A 22,896-nucleotide genomic window follows, 5' to 3' on the forward strand; every position below is an offset into this window, starting at 1 on the left:
CTCGAAGACCACTGCACTGCCCTAAACCCTGAAACACCACAACCAGCCAGACCCCCTAGACTTCCCGAACACCACTGCCCTGCCCTAAATCCTGATACACCACCCCCGCACGACTCCCTAGACTGCCCGAACACCACTGCCCTACCCTAAACCCTAAAACACCAACCCCAGCACGACCCCCAACACTGCCCGAACACCACTGCCCTGCCCTAAACCCTGAAACACCAACCCAGCAAGACAACCTACACTGCCTGAACACCACTTCCCTGCCCTAAACCCTGAAACACCACCCCCAGCACGACCCCCAACACTGCCCGAACACCACTGCACTGCCCTAAACCCTGAAACACCACCCACAAGATGACCCCTAAACTGCCCGAACACCACTGCCCTCCCTAAACACTAAAACACCACCGCCAGGACGACCCCCTACACTACCCAAACACCACTGCACTGCCCTAAACCCTAAAACACCACCCCCAGGACGACCCCCTACACTACCCAAACACCACTGCACTACCCTAAAACATGAAACCCTACCCCCCGCACGACCCCTACACTGCCCGAACACCACTGCTCTGCCCAAACCCCTGAAACACCAGCCCCACCATGATCCCCTACACTGCCCGAACACCACTGCACTGCCCAAACCCTGAAACACTAGCCCCAGCACGACCCCTACACAGCCTGAACACCACTGCTTTGCCCTGAACCCTGAAACATCACCCCCGCACGACCCCCTACACTGCCCGAACACCATTGCACTACTCTAAACCCTGAAACACCACCCCACGCACAAACCCCTACACTGCCCGAACAACAATGCACTGCCCTAAACCCTGAAACACCAACCCCCGCATGACCCCCTACACTGCCCGAACACCACTGCACTGCCCTAAACCCTCTAACACCAGCCCCCGAATGACCCCCTACACTGCCCGAATACCACTGCACTGACCTAAATCCTGAAACACCACCTCCCGAATGACCCCCTACACTGCCCAATACCCACTGCACTGCCCCAAACCCTAAAACACCACCCCCGCACGACCACATACACTCACCGAACACCACTGCACTGCCCTAAACCCTGAAACACCATCCCTGGCACAACCTCCTACACTGCCCGAACACCACTGCACTGCCCTAAACCCTGAAACACCACCCCCTGATCTACCCCCTCCACTACCCGAACAGCACTGCACTGTCCAAAACACTGAAACACTACCCCCTGCATGACCCCCTACACTGCTCAAACACCACTGTCCTGCCCTAAACCCTGAAACACCACCCCCAGCATGACTCCCTACACTGCACGAACACCACTGCCCTGCCCTAAACCCTGAATCACCATCCCCAGCAAGACCCCCTACACTGCCCAAACACCACTGCCTTGCCCTAAACCCTGAAACACCACCTCCAGCATGACCTCCTACACTGCCCGAACACCACTGCCCTGCCCTAAACCTTGAAACACCACCCCCAGCAAGACCCCCAACACTGCCCGAACACCACTGCCCTGCCCTAAACCATGAAACACCACCCCCAGCATGACCTCCAACACTGCCCGAACACCACTGCCCTGCCCTAAATCCTGATACACCACCCCCGCACGACTCCCTAGACTGCCCGAACACCACTGCCCTGCCCTAAACCCTGAAACACCACCCCCAGCACAACCCCAACACTGCCCGAACACCACTGCACTGCCCTAAACCCTGAAACACCACCCCCGAGACGACCCCTAAACTGCCCGAACACCACTGCCCTCCCTAAACACTAAAACACCACCGCCAGAACGACCCCCTACACTACCCAAACACCACTGCACTGCCCTAAACCCTAAAACACCACCCCCAGGATGACCCCCTACACTACCCAAACACCACTGCACTACCCTAAAACATGAAACCCTACCCCCGCACGACCCCTACACTGCCCGAACACCACTGCTCTGCCCAAACCCCTGAAACACCAGCCCCAGCATGACCCCCTACACTGCCCGAACACCACTGCACTGCCCTAAACCCTGAAACACTAGCCCCAGCACGACCCCCTACAGAGCCTGAACACCACTGCTCTGCCCTGAACCCTGAAACACCACCCCCGCACAACCCCCTACACTGCCCGAACACCACTGCACTACTCTAAACCCTGAAACACCACCCCCCGCATGACCCCCTACACTGCCCGAACACCACTGCACTACCCTAAACTCTCTAACACCAGCCCCCGAATGACCCCCTACACTGCCCGAAAACCACTGCACTGCCCCAAACCCTGAAACACCACCCCGCACGACACCATACACTGACTGAACACCACTGCACAGCCCTAAACCCTGAAACACCATCCCTGGCACAACCCCCTACACTGCCCGAACACCACTGCACTGCCCTAAACCCTGAAACACCACCCCCTGATCTACCCCCTACACTACCCGAACAGCACTGCACTGTCCAAAACACTGAAACACTAACCCCTGCATGACCCCCTACACTGCTCAAACACCACTGTTCTGCCTTAAACCCTGAAACACCACCCCCAGCATGACTCCCTACACTGCACGAACACCACTGCCCTGCCCTAAACCCTGAATCACCATCCCCAGCAAGACCCCCTACACTGCCCAAACACCACTGCCTTGCCCTAAACCCTGAAACACCACCCCCAGCATGACCTCCTACACTGCCCGAACACCACTGCCTTGCCCTAAACCTTGAAACACCACCCCCAGCAAGACCCCCAACATTGCCCGAACACCACTGCCCTGCCCTAAACCATGAAACACCACCCCCAGCACGACCCCCTACACTGTCCGAACACCACAGCGCTGCCCTAAATTCTGAAACACCACCCCCAGCACGACCCCCTACGCTACCCAAACACCACTGAACTACACTAAACCCTGAAACACCACCCCGTATGACACCCTACACTGCCTGAAAACCACTGCACTGCCCTAAACCCTGAAACACCACCCCCAGCACGTCCCCCTACACTACCCAGACACCACTGAACTACCCTAAAACCCTGAAACACCCACCCGCACAACCCCCTACACTGGCCGAATGCCACTGCACTGCCCTAAACCCTGAAACACCACCCCAAGCACGACACCCTACACTGCCCGGCACCACTGCACTGCCCTAAAGCCTCAAACACCACCCCCCGCATGACTCCCTACACTGCCCGATCACCACTGAACTGCCCTAAACCCTGAAACACCACCCCCAGCACAACCATCTACACTAGCCGAAGACCACTGCCCTGCCCTAAACCCTGAAACACCACCCCCAGCATGACTCCCTACACTGCACGAACACCACTGCCCTGCCCTAAACCCTGAATCACCATCCCCAGCAAGACCCCCTACACTGCCCAAACACCACTGCCTTGCCCTAAACCCTGAAACACCACCCCCAGCATGACCTCCTACACTGCCCGAACACCACTGCCCTGCCCTAAACCTTGAAACACCACCCCCAGCAAGACCCCCAACACTGCCCGAACACCACTGCCCTGCCCTAAACCATGAAACACCACCCCCAGCATGACCTCCAACACTGCCCGAACACCACTGCCCTGCCCTAAATCCTGATACACCACCCCCGCACGACTCCCTAGACTGCCCCGAACACCACTGCCCTACCCTAAACCCTAAAACACCAACCCCAGCACCACCCCCAACACTACCCGAACACCACTGCCCTGCCCTAAACCCTGAAACACCAACCCAGCAAGACACCCTACACTGCCCGAACACCACTTCCCTGCCCTAAACCCTGAAACACCACCCCCAGCACAACCCCCAACACTGCCCGAACACCACTGCACTGCCCTAAACCCTGAAACACCACCCCCGAGACGACCCCTAAACTGCCCGAACACCACTGCCCTCCCTAAACACTAAAACACCACCGCCAGGACGACCCCCTACACTACCCAAACACCACTGCACTGCCCTAAACCCTAAAACACCACCCCCAGGATGACCCCCTACACTACCCAAACACCACTGCACTACCCTAAAACATGAAACCCTACCCCCCGCACGACCCCTACACTGCCCGAATACCACTGCTCTGCCCAAACCCCTGAAACACCAGCCCCAGCATGACCCCCTACACTGCCCGAGCACCACTGCACTGCCCTAAACCCTGAAACACTAGCCCCAGCACGACCCCCTACAGAGCCTGAACACCACTGCTCTGCCCTGAACCCTGAAACACCACCCCCGCACGACCCCCTACACTGCCCGAACACCACTGCACTACTCTAAACCCTGAAACACCACCCCCCGCATGACCCCCTACACTGCCCGAACACCACTGCACTGCCCTAAACCCTCTAACACCAGCCCCCGAATGACCCCCTACACTGCCCGAACACCACTGCACTGCCCCAAACCCTGAAACACCACCCCCGCACGACACCATACACTGACTGAACACCACTGCACTGCCCTAAACCCTGAAACACCATCCCTAGCACAACCCCCTACACTGCCCGAACACCACTGCACTGCCCTAAACCCTGAAACACCACCCCCTGATCTACCCCCTACACTACCCGAACAGCACTGCATTGTCCAAAACACTGAAACACTAACCCCTGCATGACCCCCTACACTGCTCAAACACCACTGTTCTGCCTTAAACCCTGAAACACCACCCCCAGCATGACTCCCTACACTGCACGAACACCACTGCCCTGCCCTAAACCCTGAATCACCATCCCCAGCAAGACCCCCTACACTGCCCAAACACCACTGCCTTGCCCTAAACCCTGAAACACCACCCCCAGCATGACCTCCTACACCACTGCCTTGCCCTAAACCTTGAAACACCACCCCCAGCAAGACCCCCAACACTGCCCGAACACCACTGCCCTGCCCTAAACCATGAAACACCACCCCCAGCACGACCCCCTACACTGTCCGAACACCACAGCGCTGCCCTAAATTCTGAAACACCATCCCCAGCACAACCCCCCACACTACCCAAACACCACTGCACTACCCTTAACCCTAAAACACTACCCCCCGAATGACACCCTACACTACCCAAAGATCACTGCACTAACCTAAACCCTACAACACGACACCCTACACTATACAAACACAACTGCACTACCCTAAACCCTAAAACACTACCCCCTACACTACACAAACACCACTGCATTATCCTAAACCCTAAAACACTACCCCCAGCAGCACCCCCTACACTACCCAAACACCCTTGCACTAACCTAATCCCTAAATCACTACCCCAGATGTACCCCCTACACTACCCAAACCCCACTGCACTACCCTAAACCCTAAACCACTACCCCAGCAAGACCCTCTACACTGCCCAAACACCACTGCACTACCCTAGACCCTAAATCACTACACCCAGATGTACCCCCTATACTACCCAAACACCACTGCACTACCCTAAACCCTAAACTACTACCCCAGCACAACCCCCTTCACTACCCAAACACCACTGCACTACCCTAAACCCTAAAACACTACCAAAAGCACGGCCCCCTGCACTATCCAAACACCACTGTACTACCATAAACCCTATAACACTCCCCCCAGCACAACTCCCTACACTACCCAAACACCACTGCACTACCTTAAACCCTAAATCTACCACCAGCGTGAGCCCCTGCACTACCCAAACACAACTGCACTACCCTAAACCCTAAAACACTACCCCCAGCATGACCCCCTACACTACACCAACACCACTGCACTACCCTAAACACTAAAACACTACCCCAGCACAACCCCCTACACTACCCAACCACCACTGCACTACCCTAAACCCTAAAACACTACACCCAGCACGACCCCCTACACTACTCAAACACCACTACACTGTCCTAAACCCTTAAACGCTACCCCAGCACGAACCCCTACACTACCCAAAAACCACTGCATTGCCCTAAACCCTAAACAACTACACACAACACGACCCCCTACACTACCCAAACACCACTGCACTACCCTAAACCCTAAAACACTACCCCGGCACAACCCTGTACACTACACAAAGACCACTGCACTACCCTAAACCCTAAAACACGGCCCTCCACACCATACAAACACCGCTGCACTACCCTAAACCCTAAAACACTACCCTCAGCAGGACCCCCTACACTACACAAACACCAATGCACTACACTAAACCCTAAAGCACTATCCCTACACTACACAAACATCACTGCCTTGCCATAAACTGTGAAACACCACACCCACCACAACCCCATACACTGCTCAAACACCACTGCCCTGCCCTAAACCGTGAAACACCACCCCAGCCCAACCCCCTACACTGCCCGAAAACCACTGCACTGCCCTAAACTCTGAAACACCACCTCTAGCACGACCCCTACACTGCCCGAACACCACTGCTCTGCCCAAAACTCTGAAACACCAGCCCCAGCACAACCCCCTACACTGCCCGAACACCACTGCCCTAATCCCTGAAACACTAGTTTCAGCACAACCCCCTACACAGCCTGAATACCACTGCACTGCCCTAAACCCTGAAACACCACCCCCGCACGAACCACTTCACTGTCTGAAAACCACTGCACTGCCCTAAACCCTGAAACACCACCCCCGCACGACCCCCTACACTGCCCGAACACCAATGCACTGCCCTAAACCCTGAAACACCACCCCCTGCACGACCCCCTACACTGCCCAAACACCAGTGCACTGCCCTAAACTTGCCCTAAACTCTGAAACACCACCCCCACATGACCCCCTACACTGCCTGAACACCACTGCAGTGCCCTAAACCCTGAAACACCACCCCCGGCATGACCCCCTACACTGCCCGAACACCACTGCACTGCTCTAAACCCTGAAACACCACCCCCGCACGACCCCCTACACTGCCCGAACACCAATGCACTGCCCTAAACCCTGAAACACCACCCCCTGCACGACCCCCTACACTGCCCAAACACCAGTGCACTGCCCTAAACTTGCCCTAAACTCTGAAACACCACCCCCACATGACCCCCTACACTGCCTGAACACCACTGCAGTGCCCTAAACCCTGAAACACCACCCCCGGCATGACCCCCTACACTGCCCGAACACCACTGCACTGCTCTAAACCCTGAATCACCACCCCCCAGCACGACCCCCTACGCTGCCCGGACACCACTGCACTGCCCTAAACCCTGAAACACCACTCCCCGCACAACCCCCTGCACTGCCCAAACACCACTGCCCTGCCCTAAACCCAGAAACACCACTCCCAGGACGACTCCCTACACTGCCCGAACACCACTGCCCTGCCCTAAACCCTGAAACACCACCCCCCAGCACGACCCCCTACGCTGCCCGGACACCACTGCACTGCCCTAAACCCTGAAACACCACTCCCCGCACGTCCCCCTACACTGCCCAAACACCACTGCACTGCCCTAAACCCTGAAACACCATCCCTGGCACAACACCCTACACTGCCCGAACACCACTGCACTGCCCTAAACCCTGAAACACAACCCCCTGATCTACCCCCTACACTACCCGAACAGCACAGCACTGCACTGTCCAAAACACTGAAACACTACCCCCTGCATGACCCCCTACACTGCTCAACCACCACGGTCCTGCCCTAAACCCTGAAACACCATACCCAGAATGTCTCCCTACACTGCATGAACACCACTGCCCTGCCCTAAACCCTGAATCACCATCCCCAGCAAGACCCCCTACACTGCCCAAACACCACTGCCTTGCCCTAAACCCTGAAACACCACCCCCAGCATGACCTCCTACACTGCCCGAACACCACTGCCCTGCCCTAAACCTTGAAACACCACCCCCAGCAAGACCCCCAACACTGCCCGAACACCACTGCCCTGCCCTAAACCATGAAACACCACCCCCAGCACGACCCCTTACACTGTCCGAACACCACTGCGCTGCCGTAAATTCTGAAACACCACCCCCAGCACGACCCCCTACACTACCGAAACACCACTGAACTACCCTAAACCCTGAAACACCACCCCCGCATGACACCCTACACTGCCCGAAAACCACTGCACTGCCCTAAACCCTGAAACACCACCCCCAGCACGACCCCCTACACTACCCAAACACCACTGAACTACCCTAAAACCGAGAAACACCCACCCGCACGACCCCCTACACTGGCCGAATGCCACTGCACTGCCCTAAACCCTGAAACACCACCCCAAGCACGACACCCTACACTGCCCGGCACCACTGCACTGCCCTAAAGCCTCAAACACCACCCCCGCATGACTCCCTACACTGCCCGATCACCACTGAACTGCCCTAAACCCTGGAACACCACCCCCAGCACAACCATCTACACTAGCCGAAGACCACTGCACTGCCCTAAACCTGAAACACCACACCCAGCACGTCCCCCTATACTGCCCAAACACCACTGCCCTGCCCTACACCCTGAAACACCACCCCCAGCAAGACCCCCTACACTGCCCAAACACCACTGCCCTGCCCTAAACCCTGAAACACCCCCCCAGCAAGACACCCTAGACTGCCCGAACATCACTGCCCTGCCCTAAACCCTGAAACACCACCCCCAGCAAGACCCCTATACAGCCCGAACACCACTAACCTGCCTAAACCCTGAAACACCACCCCCAGCACGACCCCCTACAGTGCCCGAACACCACTGCACTGCACTGCCCTAAACCCTGAAACACCACCCCCAGGACGACCCCCTACACTGCCCGAACACCACTGCCCTGCCCTGCCCTAAACCCTTAAACACCACCCCCAGGATGACACCCTATACTACCCAAACACCACTGCACTGCCCTAAAACCTAATACACCACCCCCAGCACGACCCCCTACACTACCCAAACACCACTGCTCTGCCCTAAACCCTAAAACACCATCCCCAGCACAACCCCCCACACTACCCAAACACCACTGCATTATCCTTAACCCTAAAACACTACCCCCGAATGACACCCTACACTACCCAAAGATCACTGCACTAACCTAAACCGTAAAACACGACACCCTACACTATACAAACACCACTGCACTACCCTAAACCCTAAAACACTACCCCCTACACTACACAAACACCACTGCATTATCCTAAACCCTAAAACACCACCCCCAGCAGCACCCCCTACACTACCCAAACACCCTTGCACTAACCTAAACCCTAAATCACTACCTCAGATGTACCCCCTACACTACCCAAACCCCACTGCACTACCCTAAACCCTAAACCACTACCCCAGCAAGACCCTCTACACTGCCCAAACACCACTGCACTACCCTAGACCCTAAATCACTACACCCAGATGTACCCCCTATACTACCCAAACACCACTGCACTACCCTAAACCCTAAACCACTACCCCCAGCACGACCCCCTTTACTACCCAAACACCACTGCACTACCCTAAACCCTAAAACACTACCAAAAGCACGACCCCCTACACTACCCAAACACGACTGTAATACCATAAACCCTATAACACTCCCCCCAGCACAACTCCCTACACTACCCAAACACCACTGCACTACCTTAAACCCTAAATCTACCACCAGCGCGAGCCCCTTCACTACCCAAACACCACTGCACTACCTTAAACCCTAAATCTACCCTCAGCATGACCCCCTACACTACCCAAACACAACTGCACTACCCTAAACCCTAAAACACTACCCCCAGCATGACCCCCTACACTACACCAACACCACTGCACTACCCTAAACACTAAAACACTACCCCAGCACAACCCCCTACACTACCCAACCACCACTGCACTACCCTAAACCCTAAAACACTACACCCAGCACGACCCACTACACTACTCAAACACCACTACACTGCCCTAAACCCTTAAACACTACCCCAGCACCAACCCCTACACTACCCAAACACCACTGCATTGCCCTAAACCCTAAACAACTACCCCCAACACGACCCCCTACACGACCCAAACACCACTGCACTACCCTAAACCCTAAAACACTACCCCCACACAACCCTGTACACTACCCAAACACCACTGCACTACCCTAAACCCTAAAACACGACCCTCTACACTATACAAACACCGCTGCACTACCCTAAACCCTAAAACACTACCCTCAGCAGGACCCCCTACACTACACAAACACCAATGCACTACACTAAACCCTAAAGCACTATCCCTACACTACACAAACATCACTGCCCTGCCATAAACCGTGAAACACCACCCCCACCACAACCCCATACACTGCTCAAACACCACTGCCCTGCCCTAAACCGTGAAACACCACCCCTAGCACGACCCCTACACTGCCCGAACACCACTGCTCTGCCCAAAACTCTGAAACACCAGCCCCAGCACGACCCCCTACACTGCCCAAACACCACTGCCCTAATCCCTGAAACACTAGCCCCAGCCCAACCCCCTACACAGCCTGAATACCACTGCACTGCCCTAAACTCTGAAACACCACCCCCGCACGAACCCCTTCACTGTCCGAAAACCACTGCACTGCCCTAAACCCTGAAACACCACCCCCGCACGACCCCCTACACTGCCCGAACACCACTGCACTGCCCTAAACCCTGAAACACCACCCCCTGCACGACCCCCTACACTGCCCAAACACCACTGCACTGCCCTAAACTCTGAAACACCACCCCCACATGACCCCCTACACTGCCTGAACACCACTGCAGTGCCCTAAACCCTAAAACACCACCCCCGGCATGACCCCCTACACTGCCCGAACACCACTGCACTGCCCTAAACCCTGAATCACCATCCCCCAGCATGACCCCCTACGCTGCCCGGACACCACTGCACTGCCCTAAACCCTGAAACACCACTCCCCGCACAACCCCCTACACTGCCCAAACACCACTGCCCTGCCCTAAACCCTGAAACACCACTCCCAGGACGACTCCCTACACTGCCCGAACACCACTGCCCTGCCCTAAACCCTGAAACACCACCCCCCAGCACGACCCCCTACGCTGCCCGGACACCACTGCACTGCCCTAAACCCTGAAACACCACTCCCCGCACGTCCCCCTACACTGCCCAAACACCACTGCCCTGCCCTAAACTCTGAAACACCACTCCCAGGACGACTCCCTACACTGCCCGAACACCACTGCCCTGCCCTAAACCCTGAAACACCACCCCCAGCAAGACCCCCTACACTGCCCGAACACCACTGCCCTGTCCTAAACCCTGAAACACCACCCCCAGCATGACCTCCTACACTTCCCGAACACGACTGCCTTGCCCTAAACCCTGAAACACCACCCCCAGCAAGACCCCCTACACTGCCCATACACCACTGCATTGCCCTAAACCCTGAAACATCACCCCCAGCACGACCCCCTACACTGCCCGAACACCACTGCACTGCCCTAAACCCTGAAACACCACCCCCAGCAAGACCCCCTACACTGCCCAAACACCACTGCCCTGCCTTAAATCCTGAAACACCACCCCCAGCACGACCCCCTACACTGCCCGAACACCACTGCCCTTCCCTAAACCCTGCAACACCACCCCCAGCAAGACCCTCTACACTGCCCGAACACCACTGCCCTGCCCTAAGCCCTGAAACACCACCCCCAGCAAGACCCCCTACACTGCCCAAACACCACTGCCCTGCCCTAAACCCTGAAACACCACCCCCGCACGACCCCCTACACTGCTCGATCACCACTGCCCTGCCCTATACTCTGAAACACCACCTCTAGCACGACCCCCTACACTACACAAACACCACTGCACTATCCTAAACCCTAAAACACTACCCTCAGCACGACCCCCTACACTGCCCATACACCACTGCACTACAATAAACCCTAGAAAAGTAACCACCACCCCATGCCCAATCCCCCTTACCTCTCACTCCTCATGGTTTCTCTCTCCTCGTGCTTCCTGCTTCATGTTGTCCCTGAGTTGCGGTGCACATCGTTGTGAGGGAACAAATCAGCCTCTGTTTCCTTACAACGACGTGGATCGTCTACAGTTTTTTTAGAACTCATGGTCATTTACCATACATACCTTTACAACAAATAAAGTAAAGGCATTCGTGGTACTACTGTCTGTCAATACTCCCTGCAGTGGCTGACTCCCGGCGCATGTGCACAGCTAAACACAGACACTTTTCCTTGCACATGCGCAGTTACTTCTCATGAGTGACTGGGCATAACATGTACTCCGGGAAAGAAGCAGGAAATGCCTTCCAATCCAGTACCGGCCTCCTATGATAAGTAGACGAAGGCCTCCAGTCACCTCACTTTCAGGCAGCCGCTGGTAGAGGGTAGGTGCACAGGAACCAACACCCGACGTAACCGTGAGTGACAACCACCTTGACGGTGGGGCTAGGCGTGTAACTTGTTATACGCTTAACCCCGATGACATCGACCCCGCTTACACGGAGCCGGCTTTCATTATAATTTTGCCCGTCTTTTTATGCTTCCTTTTTTACCCCCATATACAGTCAATATGGTACGGGCTAAACCAGTGGTGATCAGCTGAGGGACACCTCTCCCGTGTAGTGTGAGGGTAAGCAGTACTACACCCTCACCCACGATCGTAGCAGTTTTCTTGATATGTGTACTCACAATGTATTGCCAATACCATCCGGGCAGTTCGGGCTGTACATTGGAATTGGTGACGCTGCCGTGGGGCCGGCGCAACCTGCATCGCAATGTAGCATAAAAATCAGCCGGCTGTTGAGGCAGGGGGCGCACCAAGCGGCAGGCTCCATTGATCTCTCTGTGCCCTCTATTGCTAGGGGGGTTAACGCCGGAAGCGACAACCACCGGTGTAAATGCGGTAGATCAGGGGTGCCACAGTCACGCTCCACAACGCCTGTACATTACATGGCGCTACCTGGTCTCCCTGCCATTGACCACTTGTTTTTGGCCGTAACTCTGAACTAACTTATATGTATGTGTCTATGCTCTTGAACGTTTTGGTCTGGTTACGCTGTCAGGAATGCAATCTAGTTACCTTTACTTATGCACTTTTTGGCCAAGAGGCACCTGACGCTTGAGTTTCTTGCTTGTTCCTCCTTTTGTTTCATCCCATATAGGTACCGCTTGGACACATCTACTTATTGATATTGCGGACCACTCTAGGTATAGCTTTCCTATGGTCCACCCCAAGCTACCTTACACAGATGTAGGGTTGCCATTCTGGAACCCCGCTTCTTTCTATCGTGCACATTCACCACTCTCATCTAAGTCCTGAAGAAATGCTACTGATCACTCGGACAAACATAGCGGGAATCATGTCGACCTTGTGTTTAGTTACACTGGCAGATTAGGCCTCATTGTAACTCACTAACCTTCTGGTTTTTTGACCTACCGGGGGTACCACACGATTAAAGAGCCCATCAGTGGAAACCCCTAGGTAATTTTATTCACCTCTGCACGCACTTCACTATTATTTTCACTGGATCCACCCCACACACCCACACTCACCTAATGGCTTTTCTCTTAAAAAGATCTCCGTCAAAGAGACCCTTCGGGGGTCCGTCGGGCATTGCAGCGTCGGCCCGACGAGGAGCAAAAAAAGCCAGATGATGAAGCATGACATCTTTCGGGGTGTGTGAGGGCCACTAAGAGGCATGACCTGGCCCTCCCCTTCGGGATTGGATCCTTGATACTGGGGTTGAACCTCTGCCTCTCTCTCTTTTTCACCCTTTTTCTCTACATCTCCTCTACTCTAGACTTTATCTCCTCTTTCAGATTGGGTGACACACCGCACCCTTCACTAGGAAAAATGTCCCTTATGATTTAGCTATCATTTGAGGAGCACGGACACTGGACCACAACTAGCTCCTGGTCCCCCCCCTCTTTTTGTTGATTCATGCGTGGTAAATGACCATGCGTTCTAAAAAAAATGCGTAGTAATGACTTTGCGATGTACAACGCATGCGTGGTAATGCATGTGTTGTAATGGTATCGCGAAGTTAAAAAGTCGTTGTAACGGCTGTTTACCGTTCGAAGCTGGCCCCTGTTCTTCAGTGAGTCGTTTGTTTGATAAATTAGGAGGAAGGAATGTGGTTTTTTTACCGAAAAGTGCATTCACGGCTGTTGTATTGTGAAAGTGTCTGAGTGGCCTGGTTTCACTTCCGGTGAGAGAGTGGAAGAGTCTGTTTGGATCTAAAGGGGTTCTGCTGTTGGACGGGGCCGGTGCGACACGTCATCAGAAAACACAGCTAATGGAAAGCGGTGTCCCCGAAGTGTGGAGCAGTGCCATGAGAGTTCAACGAGTGTGCGTCCCACCGCAGTATGACCGTACCGCGTGAGCCATGTGCCGCCTCCAGTGTACAGAAGGCAGAAGCGGCATCTATCGCAGGTCCTCTTGAAGACCGTTGTAGCACTAATTCTACATTTTGGAACTAGGGCATTTTAACCTTGTTGTTCCTGCCAGATACAAAGAGAAGATCCTTTGTTATTCAGTGCCCTCATTACCTTTTCTGTGGGTAGTGGTGCTTGTCACTTCGCTGCCCCACCGGTGCACATGACTGGGCTCTTCACCTCATGTGCCATCTGCAGGGCCTCTGCCCTCGGATCACTGGTTTCGGTTTCTGGAGTGGGAACATAAACAGTTGCTCCCAAAGGACTAGCCTGAACACTTAAATGAATATCTCCTGCGCCAGCCATCCACGAAAATTCTTTCCTAGCTCTCCCACGTCGACGACGATGTCATAATAGCACGGCTCCGCTCGCGACACCATATGACGTCATAGGAGGACCTCGTCCGCGTGCTGATATCAGTTCCGCCCATTTTTTCTGTGCCACTGAGGTAAACAGGTGGACCGACACATTTTCACATGTATACATACTATACTAAATATATATATATTTATATATATACAAATGCATAACCAATAAAGGCATAAAGAAATAGCGACAGATCAAGCATTTCTCACTATTAAAACATAAGCATGATTAAGACATATTAAAAACATTCATGTGAAACAGTAAAAGCATCTTTTTGGTAGAAACAGGTGGACAACGGGGAGGCGGGTGGGACAGTGAGGAATCCACAGGCAGATACTGTATCCACCAGAAAAAGCGTTACCGAAGGTAAGTAACTTGCTCTTCTGATGGATACTTCTGTCTGTTGATTCCTCATAGAATCCTCAAGCCGTACTTCACCCGGAGGAGGGTGTCCACCTGACAAGACGAAAAAACTTACAAAACAGATCGAGCAAAATGGCCATCCTTCCTAACCTCCGAATCCAATAATAATCTAATCATTTTTAGTCAAAATTATATTGAAAATAATACTTTAAAAATACTTTTATTATTAAATTTAGACAAACACTTAAAGGAAAACTTTTATTTATAATTAATTTAAAGATATTTCATACTTTACAAATTACGCCGAAGTTTTCAAAATGGCTACCGGAATGCACGCAGCCATCGTGTAGGGTGAGCAAAGGGTGAGTGACTTCTGTAAAATATTTTTTTAATTAAAAAGAATGAATATAGTTTTCCTAACTAAAAATTATTCATTTTTTTAATATATATATTTTTTTTCAGGATAACGAAAATCGCCGGAGTAAAGCAACATTTATACCGAGCAAGCTTCCTCGGTACTCGCAGACCCCTCCTTCAGCACAAGGGCCGAACGGCAAGAAGCACTTTTCCGGTTCACCAGAGATTGAAAGTATTTTTCCCCGAAAGGAATAGCCGTAGCAGCCCCCGGACAGCAAATAGACCTACCACAGGAGTGGAAGACGGAGACGACGCTCTGTGTCGGAAGACATGAGAAACTCCAGGAGTCCCCCCTGGTGGAAAGTACTTGCGGAGAGTCCGGAGAAGGAGTGTGACAGGTACGAGAAGTGGTAGTTACCTGATTGCTAATACCTCAGTGAAACACTGTCCGTAATAGTTCACAATGTTCGCTGACACGCTACGGAATCGTGAAGCAGCAGCATGCAAAATGTTTGACAACTCCCCAAGCGGGGAAATGCCAATAAACACACAACCCAGCACGATATCAGATGGTAAATCAAACATTAAAGAACTGTTCAAGCAATTAGAGAAATTGATGCGAACGGAGCAATCAAAGTGGTGGGAGCATAAATCCCTGTCACGATATTTAGAGGTGGAAAGGATCCAAAGGGGTTTAAGAATCATGTTAGCCCCGAGTTATGAGAACCCCTACCCATCAATGCTGGCAGAGTGGGCTTATAGCAACTTGGAATCCTCAAGGAAACTAGTCCAGATTTTGGTAAAATATGCCATTAGTGACCGGGCGGCGCTTCAGGTCAAAATAGATGAAGTTAATGGAATAATTGGCAAACTGGAAGTGACAAAGGTTTTACAGAAAATGCGGGGTGACATGATGTCACGCTTGCAAAAGGAAGAGGACATTATAAAGAAGCGCAAAGCTTTTAAATTTCAGCGCGATAAGCTCGACTACGAACAGGGCCGTGTGTTTACTTTTGCTAAGAAATATGACTCTGTCAAAGCAGCTAATTAGAACAATGTCCTATCGAAAAAGACTAGCAGGCAGCAGTGCACGGTTTGAGACATCAAAAACTGAACTCAGCTCGGCAGTGTAGAGCGATTTTGAAATAGACCAGCCAGGATCAAGCTGTGGGTTGGGGTTTCAAAAGCCATCGCTTGCGCAGGAGGTAGATTTTCTTCAGCAAGACTGGAGACAGACGCTGCGCCCGCGTGTGCAAAATGTAAAATCAAACAGCGGAGGAATCAAAAACGACGGGCAAGACGCCAACACTCTCAACAACGGCAGGGCAAGCAGAAAGCCAGCCAACAGGGGTTGGAGGCGCAAGTAGTGCCAATAATATGAAATGTAGACTCGTGGACTGTAATAAATCTAACAAAAATAACACTAAGCGAGGATGAAAGGAAGATTTTGGCATTAGGATTATCGTATAGCCCCAAATCGAATTTTGACTATGCTGAAACTCGCGTGGACTTATTCAAGTTTGTGCAAAAACTAAAATTGCGAAAATTCCATTCACTGCAAAACACGCAAAAGCGTAAAGCCAATGAAGCACCAATGACGGCAATTGGTAGCCCAACAACCTTGACAGCAGGGGATGTAGGGCTCTTAAGGGATCTTGAACAACTCCATGATGAAACAGAAAACGAAGTGATAGCAAGCCAAGACAATCCATTTCTGGGAGGTACAACAAAGACTCCATTTAAAGTCAAGTCCACGTTTTGCCCAATTTTGATCAAAGATAATCTTGATGTATTTAATGATAAGGTCACTGGTGAATTGAAAAAACTGCACCTGTCAACAATTAGAGCTCAGAGAACATACAGCAAACAGGACAATTTGTATTACCAATTTATGAAGAAATTACAATCAGATGACAGCATAATTGTCCGCCAATCTGATAAGGGGGGCAATGTGGTACTATGGCCACGAGACCTCTATATGAGGAAGCCCTCAATCATCTGAACAACAGGGATTGCTATAAAAGAAGCTCTATACAAACTGTCAAGAATTCATGGCAGGAATATTATAACAGGTTGCTGGCATGGAAAACAGCGGGATTACTCAGTATGGATGAATTCAAATTTTTGAGGACAGACCATCCGGTAATCTCTGTGATATATTTCATACCTAAAATACATAAGGGACTATGTAAACCACGAGGTAGGCCAATCATTTCAGCCCAAGGAAGCTTGATGGAGAATGTCTCTCGGTATGTTGATTTGTTTCTTCAAGAACACGTGAAACAGCTACCATCATATGTACAGGATACAGGAGACTTCCTTAGAAAATTAAACAAAATTGAGCGGGAAGAGGATTTTATGCTTATGTCCCTGGATGTCACTCGTTTATATACCAGCATATACCATCAGGACGGTGTCAAAGCTGTTGAATATTATCTAAGTACTAAACCAATGAATATGTACATGCATAATAGGATGTTGAGCACAATGATTACAATGTGTTTGGAAAACAATTTCTTTTTATTTCAAAATCAGGTGTTTCAGCAAATAAGAGGTGTTGCCATGGGGGCTTGCTTTTCCCCGGTTCTGGGAGGAGCGGGTCCCCATGGCAACCCATGGTGAAACTGTTTCCAAGCATGCTGTTTGCTGGTACAGATTCATTGATGATCTGTTCATAATTTGGAAAGGAAATGATGTGAGTGCTCAGGAATTTATTGAATGGATCAATGTGAACAATTTGAATTTGGGGTTCATGGCTCAAATAAGCAAACAATCTATAATTTTTCTGGATGTAGAAGTGTACATTGAAAACAACAAATTGGAAACTAAAATGTATAGGAAACCAACTGCGGGCAATTCGGTATTACACGCCTCGAGCCATCAACCTAAACATCTGATCCACAGCATCCCTTATGGGGAAATGCTGCAGGTACGCAGGATCTGTAGCACAGATTCTGAATGCTACAAAGCTCAGAATTAAAGTAAACACAGATTCAGAACAAGAGGATATTCTGAGGCAGTGCTTAACAATGCCATTAAGAAAATGAATAAAATCGATAGATCAATGGCATTGATCAATAAAAGCCCCAACAAAAAAGTGACATCAGAAGATAATCAATCTGATCAAACGACAAGATTGATCTTAACCTACAACCAGCAGCATAACTCCTTACGAAAGATAATAAACAGCAATTGGCCCCTAATACAAAATGATCCTGTTATTGGAAGTCAGCTCACTAAATCTCCAAACATTACGTTCAGGAAAGCACCATCAATGAGCCAATCTTTAGTGAGCAGTAGTCCTGAAGTGAGAACGGGTAAAAGCTGGCTAAGTGCTAGGAAGGGATTCTACAAGTGTACCTCATGCAAAAACTGCAAATATGCTAGTAGTCAGTACTCATATGTAACGCCTTTTAAGCCCAAACCGGTCCAGATAACTAAAATGCTTAATTGCAGAACAGAATTTGCGGTTTATGTGCTGGAGTGTTCGTGTGGCCTGCAATATGTGTGTAGTACCAAGTTGCAGGTCCACAAACGAATACTCCAGCACATAAGGGCCATAGTCAACAATGACGTGACCTATCCGGTTGCACGGCATTTTAATGAATTCCACAACAGACAAATGGATGACCTAAAATACTATGTTGTGGATTCCATCCCCCCATTAAGGAGGGGAAGAAATAGGGAGGCTTTACTTAGGAGGCTTGAAACGAGATATATAGCAGAGTTAGATAGCAAAACACCATCTGGTCTTAACTCTAGTGAGGATTTTTTCACCTGTTTATAATTGTTCTTAAAATGCATCGTTCTTTAAATACTGCTTTTACATATATATATATCTTTTCCAACTGATATATTGCTGCTGCTGATATCGAATATAGCTTTCACGTAATTTGGCACATTTGCACAGACTAAATCACGGCTGTGATTTAGCATTATAATATTATTTGCACAAGTTTACTGATAGTGGTGGGATGTACCAAACATGGCCCACTGTGGGCATTAATTTATAAAACAAACCCAATTATTCAAGCAACGTATACATCCAAGTTTGATGGACAAAGGTATTAATGAGGTCAAACTAAATGTCTATAAATCATACATTTTATTGATGATGTTTTAAAGCATTAAATTATATGTAATTTTATGATCAAAACTATGCAACTCTTATCACCATATTGAAGAGGAGAGGAAAGGGAAAAAAAAAGATCTTTTAGGGAAATTTTTATGGAAATATTTATAATATATATTTTTTTTTATATCAAATTTTAATGATGCAAAGGCCAGTCCGTTATTTTAAACACTAATTTTCTATGTATTATCATGATTATTGTGCTTATAAAATTTGGATGTATTTAGATTGTTGCTAAAGAATTACTGTATTATACAATGATTTTTACTAAATTGGGTCTGAGAGAAAAAAGACTATGCTAGAAATAATATGTTTTTCATTGAAATTGCACATCCGTATCATGTGATCAGCACTAGCACTTTAAGATGGTGAGAGCACTCCCATAGCGTGTCATGTGATCAAGGCCTCGGGTAGGCTGAAACGCGTAATGGCGGAGGTGCAGGGCGTTCCTCAATAAAGTAATTTGCACAGATTCCTGGGTCTGCATCCGTCTTTTCAGGATAACGAAAGTCGGCGGAGTAAAGCAATATATATATATATATAAAATAAAAAAATCATAGGATTGAGGTACATTAGACTTACAAACTTTCATTTAAAAAACCTTTGAAATTCACTGGAAAAACCATAGGTTTCAGGCACGTTATAGTTAGAAATTAGCATTTAAAAAAAACTGAAATTAACTGAAAAAACCATAGGTTTCAGGAACGTTATAGTTAGTTGGACATTTCACTCGTACAAAACCATAGAAATTCCGGCGTTATAGTTAGTTCAGCTAACTATAACTCGCGCCCCCGCAATGCACTGCTGATGATGTCACATATTACATCATTCATTACATGTTCAGTGACATCACTGATGACATCTCAAATGACATCACTGATGACATCATCCACGTGAAAATCTGATGCACCTCCTCACACCTGAATATAACCTTCGATACACCCACTCTAAAATACAGACTACCATTTTCGAAAAAATAGACACATCAATACCAGTTACTAAATATGCACTGACTGATTCCTAGGTCTACACACACATCCACTCATTCACCCATACAGTCACTCATACATGCAGTCACTCATCAATACAACACTATCATATGCACTCATACACCTATACAGACACTCACACACTGCCACATATCCAGAGTTACTCACACACTTAGTCAGTCATGCAAAGAATCAATCATACTTCCATTTACTCACCTATACAGTTATACAGACACAACCTCACTTATTCATACAGATACTAACACATAATTACTCTCTTATAGAATCACTGATACAAGGGGGCGCTAGAGGGCGCACGGCCAAGATGGCTGCAAATACGTGAGGCTCCCGAACCATTGAGCCGTTATCCGGTAATTCTCCTGCCTGGAATATGCCTCGAGGCTGCTGCTGCTGCCCGCTGTCAGCTGCGGGACTCCGACGGCCCTGATGATTACAATTTGGGAGCGGAGTCAGCTCCTTGCCGAGGAACCTAGCTCTGAGGGCTCACCCGGCAGGAAGCGTGAAGCGCGCCGGAGGTGGCGGCCCGCCACGAGAGCTACTGTGCACCGCGGCCTGCCACGAGGGGGCTAGACCGCGCAACGCGAGAAAGGGAGACGGCTGGCTAGGTGGTAGTGTGTGGGGATACTGCCGCACTCCCACGCGACGACGAGACCCAGAGGAGCTGGCGACTGACTGGGCTGTGGCGCCACACATGTGGGAATACTGAAGCTGTGGAAACCCACTGTGGCAGAAAACGACGAAGGCCATTGCTGATGACGGTGCTGGCGGCGGATGGGAGGTCTCGCGGCGACTGGCGAATGAGCAGGCGAGAGCCCCCGTTCTGGCTGTGATCTTCTGGGTGCGGTTCCGGCGATTATCTGACGGAGCAGCTGGGTGAGGAGCGTGAGATCGTCCTCTGGAGCGAGGGGGACCGATGAGGCAGCGAAGGTGAGACCTAAGGCACGAAGTGTGGTCCTGTGTACAGCACCGTGGGAACAATCTGACTGGACATCCCTGTATGTGGAGTTGGGGAGACTGACTACTCGAACGCTGCTGAGAGTGCTGTTGTGGCCCAAATGTCATGGGCTTAGCGACTTGGGGCTTGGCGTCCAGACGTAGTCCCAGAACTGGTTGTCGGTAGAGACGCGGGGAGCGATGGATTCCTCGCGCCGGAAAGGCTGCCTTGATTCCCGGACCTCGGCAGTTGCCTGATTGCGGATGGACTCCATTTTCTTCCCGTCCGACACCCGTGGGAGACGATGGGACACCCGTGAGCCTATCAGCGTGGGTTCGTGAGGACACACCAAGTCCCAGTGGAGAGTGGAGGAGTGATCCCGGGCGCAAACGAAAGATCTGTGGAGTATGGTATGGGTCTGTGAGCGCTACCCAGACTGTGATACCGGCGCTACCACACAGACGGTGGTGCATCTGTTGCAGGCCCCAGGTGCTAGGTGAAGACAGCAGAGGTGGTACATCATTGGACCCTGCTGGTGAGTGACACAGTCGCTGAGGCCAGGGAACGACAGCCGCTGAGTGATTCTGTCACGGGATGCGCCCAATGTGAATGGATCGAAACGCTCTCATGCGCTGGGGGAACCATCTGGATGTCATTGATCCCACGGGGGCTGCGATAGTGCACAGGAGGACCCTACGACCCCGCCGCTCTGGTTGTGGTGGTGGGACTTGGCCCCTCGCTACCTGCATATAGTGGTGTCCAGGGTTACAACTAGCTGCAAAGCATCACTGGTATTTCCGAATGCCGCCAGCTCAACAATTGGCCATGGTGCGGCTGCGGAACAAGCAAAATGAGAACCGGCTGAGGCGTCGGGACGCTCTGCTGGAACCACGGCGCCGCCGGTGTCGACTTTGGAAGCCAAAATGGATGCCATGCTGGCGGCAGTAGATCGACTGGGCAACACCCTAGAACAAACCAGAACCTCATTAGAATCACGTATTGACAAAGTCACGGTTGATTTTACTCTACTTCATGCTGACCATCGTAAGCTGGCGGACACCGTTGCCAGCCAGTGCCAGGCGTTACAAGATGTCCAGCCGATAGTGCGCAACCATTCTGCAACCTTACAGGACTTGATAGACCGAGTTAATACTCTGGAAGACCGTGCAGAGGATGCGGAGGGCCGCTCTCGGCGCCAGAACATACGCGTAGTGGGTCTATTGGAAGGCGAGGAGGGTCGACATCCGGAGCAGTTTGTTGAAGGGTGGTTACGGGACATACTCCCCACAGGGGTGCTCTCCCCACAGTTTGTGGTGGAACGGGCGCATAGAGTGCCGATGCGGAGGCCTGTCCCTGGGGCACGACCACG

The 22,896-nt window shown here is 51.2% G+C and overlaps 1 long non-coding RNA gene across 1 annotated transcript in view; it reads left to right on the top strand.

Annotated features, from left to right (window-relative positions):
- Positions 1–15,736: 15,736 nt before the first annotated feature.
- Positions 15,737–22,896, top strand: part of LOC146871800 (uncharacterized) — a 228,036-nt gene continuing 220,876 nt past the window's right edge. Inside the window, exon 1 of the long non-coding RNA XR_014959605.1 lies at positions 15,737–15,849. This is a non-coding gene — a long non-coding RNA (uncharacterized LOC146871800). The remainder of the gene's footprint in view (positions 15,850–22,896) is intronic.

Source organism: Triturus cristatus, chromosome 1_1 (genome assembly GCF_964204655.1).
Source record: "Triturus cristatus chromosome 1_1, aTriCri1.1, whole genome shotgun sequence".
Taxonomy (NCBI): Eukaryota; Metazoa; Chordata; class Amphibia; order Caudata; family Salamandridae; genus Triturus; species Triturus cristatus.